Raw genomic sequence first — 5,385 nt, 5'->3', positions numbered from 1 at the left:
GACTTCGCATTCATCATTAGGTTTATTATTGATAATACTGGTTGAGAAATATAAGATAATCTTTAAAATAGATGTTTAGATATTCCAAATTTAAGAACAGATTTAGATAATAACAAATTTTAAAATAATATATTTGTCAAAGATATTTATCGTAGAATTTAAATAAGCCAAATTTCACATCTTATTTCTGAAATAATAAATTTGTAAATTATATTTATCTTAGTACTTAAATAAGCCAAATTTCATATCGAATTTACGAAATAATATATTTGTAAAGTATATTTATCTTTGCACTTGAATACGCCAAAAATTATCCTAAAACACAGATATATATTTGCGGTAAAAAATTACCCTTCAGACTTTAGAATAAAAAATCAATTTTTAACTATATTAAAATTTTATAATTATTTCACTGTAATTATCGCAATTATTAATATGTCTGTCAGAAATAAAATACAAATATAAACATATAATTTAAGCTAGTGGAAATAATTTTTCGGTCGCAACTCAATAAAACAGCGCGGAATTATCTTTGTTACACCAATAAAAATATGAATTTTAATTTAAATTATCCATTTTACCTAAAAATATTCAGCACTAGTTTTCCGCTTGATACTTTTGAATGCTATTTGTGATTTTAGAGCTTTAAGAATATTTAGTTTAAATCTGTTCATAAATACATAAATTATAATAGTATTGTCTATAGTTTCTTATGGTGCTTTAAATCTTATAAATTTTTTTTTTACTGTTTATTGGTAGAATTCGAAAATAGATGCTCAAAAATTTTCTATACACAATAGAATATATTTAATATGTAATATTTTGGGGTTTTTTTGCTATAGTATAGACTTTTTGCTTCTGATTTTTACTTATTTCTTATACATTGAAGATCAAATTTAATTTTGAGGCTACAGTATACTCTATATTGATATTTTTGGGTACTGTTATCTGTTTTCATGTTTTACGAAATAATTTTTTTATTGTACATATGATTTTTTAGAATGTCTTTTCTATTTTTTTCTGCATTCTGATTACCTTTATGGATTATTTTCTTGAATTATGATTTATCCTTTTGTATTCACCATTAAACAATTGTAATTTTCAGCAAATATAATCAAGTCACCCTTTTAATGTAATAACTCAAAAAAATTTACTTTAAATTTACATAATTCTTTAATTTCAAAAAAAATCTAACCTTTGAACCTTTTAATTTGGATTATTAAATTTTTAGAAAACCACATGATTTTTATGAATATAAATGGAATAAATATCTATATATCTATCTTTTTTAACTTTTTAATACTGATACAAATGAATTTATTTTAATCAGAAACATGTATATTTTCATAAGAATAAAAAGTATAGTTTTTCGAAATTTTATGCCATGGTAAACTTGATGAAATGCTGAATCATTGTACATGTATTTTTAATGTAAAAAAGTTAAATTTATTACATCCATAAAAATTTGATGCGGCCTCGGTGATACTATAAATTTTATAATAAAACCATTGATTTTTTTTGCACATCAAATAATTTTTTCTGTGGATTGTTTATATTTATAACGCTTATAGTTTTTTTATTGAAAAAAGCCCCCATATAATCTACAATGTTTAGTGTAATATTTTTTCTTTCAAATTGTAATAAACTATTACGCTATTAGCCGATAAGAAATAAATAATGATTAAATTAGTATTACTGAATTGGATTTCAAGCAGTTTTAAAATATATTAATGGTATAAAATTGAACTTCAATTATCTATTTTTACAAAAACCTATTTAAACACGTATATCCTTATGAATTTTTATATTAATGAGGTTTAAATATGCATATACTTGAGTATTTTAGTAAAAATATGATTTAGACGCAGATATAATTTATGACTTTTTTGATAATATGGTTTTAATATGTGCATCCTTGTATTATTTTATAGAAAATGATTTAAACGCAGATATGATTTATGAGTCTTTAAATAATATAGTTTGAAAGCAGATATAATTTATGAATTTATTGATAATATGGTTTAAATATGTACATCATTGTATTATTTTAGTAAAAATATGATTTAAACGCAGATATAATTTATGACGTTTTTTGATAATATGGTTTAAACGCAGATATAATTTATGTGTTTTTTAATAATATAGTTTGAAAGCAGATATAATTTATGAATTTTTTGATAATATGGTTTAAACGCAGATATAATTTATGTGTTTTTTAATAATATAGCTTGAAAGCAGATATAATTTATGAATTTTTCGATAATATGATTTAAATATGTACATCATTGTATTATTTTAGTAAAAATATGGTTTAAACGCAGATATAATTTATGTTTTTTTTAATAATATAGTTTAAACGCAGATATAATTTATGAATTTTTTGATAATATGGTTAAATATGTACATCATTGTATTATTTTAGTAAAAATATGATTTAAACGCCGATATAATTTATGACTTTTTTGATAATATAGTTTAAACGCCGATATAATTTATGACTTTTTATAATAATATAGTTTAAATATGTATATCCTGGAGTATTTTAGTAAAAAATATGATTTAAACGTGCATTTCTATGATCAATTTTTATAAAAATATATTTTTAGGCGGATATATATTTGAATAATGTATTATTTTTCAATTTATTTTTCAATTCTCCTTAAATGTCTATTAACGAAGTAGAATGTTATTAAGGAAACGGAGATAGTGAGTATTTCTACCCAATATAAAAATAATGAGTAGAGCAAGGGATATTTAATTGCTTCGAGTGAATTTACAAATATAAGAGATGAGCTAAGTTTGTGGAACAAATGTAAAAGATTAATAACCTCTTCACCACTCAGTTTTGTTGAGAAAGCACTTGATGTGTATATTTTATATACAACCATCAGGCCTTTGAATTGGATTTTGCCCCAAAGTTTACATTTATCACATTCAATACAATTAAGGTGCTCTAAAATATTTTTTAAAGGTCTCTCGTGGTTTTTTGGTACAAATTCTTTTACATTGAACAATTCTTGTTTCCTTATTTTCTTCAACATTAAATCAAGAAGCTCGGAATCTTCATTTTTCATTTCTATAGAACATCTAAAAGAACTTTTATCGAGAAAAAATAAAGAATTACGAACGACTTTATATGCAAATATTAAATTCTGTATATATTCAGGCTTCCTTTTCCTTCTATAAAAAAAAGGATTAGACCAATATTCCTGTCCGAATTTTTTATAAAAGATTGACATATGCACAGAAATAGAAAAATGAATACCACTAATAATTTTATGGAGAGATGGATTGTATTGAGCTTCTCTATAAATAGCCTTCCAAATATCAGAAGCTCCCTTCTTATATCCACTATAAATTTGTTTGGCTACATCAAGATCAACAAAAAGACTTCGAGGATCTGAATTCTCGTAAAAAACACAAACATCATTTATTTCATTTCCTAATCTGCATAGCTCTGCTCCTTTTTGATGCTTTTCATATTCTTCGTCTCGTGGTAATTGACACGCTTCAAAAGAGCATTTATGCTGTAGCTCTTTATTTTGGCAAGGCTCTTCTAGATTTATCTTTATCTTTGAGAAGCATTTAGTTTTTAATAGCTTCGTTAGAAGAGGATTAATTTCTTCTTTGGTAGAAACTTCTTTTTTGCAAATCCTGGCATGGAGAATTACTAGACTTAAAAGAATCTTTATCATTGTGTTTATGCCCTTATTTAGAAATAAATATGGGTGTGCGTGTAAATGCACAATAATTTTAATAAGAACCTATTTGGATTAAATTCATAAAAGAAATAAATAGCGAAAAAAAATTATATTTTAAAAATGAAGAGATAGCCAAAAATATAGTTAATATGTGCTCACGGATAACCAATCAAATTAAGCTTATGGAAAACAACCTAGTGGTATAATACAGTGATAAAATCTTCCTGAAAATTATCAGATCCTTATAAATTTTTTTTAGCTCTTAAAATGATTGAAAATTTTACTATTCCTGGTTTTAGAAAATTAAAAAATAATTACATAATACGCTTCTATAAAAATATATCATATTCATATAAATTATATTTTTGATATCCAGTTCTTTATGGGTGATTCAAAATAAATTATGTGTTATCTATCGTGTATTTCTTCACCATGTTTACATTTAAAATATCTTTAGAAACACCCGATTTAATTTCAGCTGTTCCGCTTTTATTATAAAAATAGCACCATCTTTGATTTAAATATTGTATAACATTCTAAGCATATTAATTATTTTTTTATCTTTTATGCTTGTAAAAAGTGTTTTTTGAACTATTGCTGCTAATATTTTTACCTTTTTGCAATGTTTCCTTCTTAATAATACAAACTTTCTTTAGCGTCATTCCTCGTGATTTTTATTTATAAAGATATCTAAATTTTATCATAAATTCTATGTATAAATCTACGGTGTGCCAAATCAGAATATTTTTCTTTTTTTAAGCGTAAAATTTTTAATCTTGAAGCAAAAAAGGGCTTATTATAATTTATTTCTGTTCCATAACAACAAAAAATTTGTAAATTGTATCATATAATCATCCAAGTGTGTTTATATTTTATAATTATTGCGTCTTCGATATTTGCATGATAAAAGACATCAGATTAGATATGAATAGAATCGATTTTTAAAAATGTAATTTATTGATATTTAACTTTAATATCGGAAAATGGTTAATTGTAGATATTTAAATATAGAAAAATATTATGTAAAGTAATATATAAGATATAATAACTTTTTTTGCAAAATATATTTTTAGAAATTTATACAAATAATCAAAAAAAAGTATACTTAAATATAATATTCCGATCAATCTAGGATAACAGAACCAAAATATTATAAATTTCGAAATATAAATAATTTTAAAAGACCTAAAAATTTTTAAACATTAGAAAATATTAAATTTTGTTTTATTATAAGATCACAGAATCAAAAAGATTACAGATAGCGAAATACAGAAGAATAATAAATGACCAAATATTTTTTTACTACTTAAAAATCATGTTTCGAACATATTGAATAGTAACATTCGTATTTACTAAAATAAAACAGTAAAAAATATAATTATACTAAAGGGGGTTTATTTCCTTAACCTTCAATTATAATAGTATTTTGACCTACTTTTTTTCTGTTGCACTTTTTTGACATTAATTGTTGTTAAAGGATCCTTTTCCATTTTCATTGGGGTTTCTTAGTTATATGATATGTATTTCTTTTGTAAGACTAGAATAAAAGGATTTGTTTCCAAATGATATGAAGATAAAACTTTTCAATTATTAATATAAAATTGTAATGTTATATGTATTTTATATCTTGGAAATCCCTAATTTGAAGATCTAAGTGAATAAAACGAGTATATTTTGTATTTAT

This window comes from Rhyacophila brunnea, unplaced genomic scaffold, assembly GCF_057557595.1.
Source record: "Rhyacophila brunnea isolate RB1 unplaced genomic scaffold, BYU_Rbru_1.0 scaffold_137, whole genome shotgun sequence".
Classification (NCBI taxonomy): Eukaryota; Metazoa; Arthropoda; class Insecta; order Trichoptera; family Rhyacophilidae; genus Rhyacophila; species Rhyacophila brunnea.
This window is presented reverse-complemented; position numbering follows the sequence as displayed.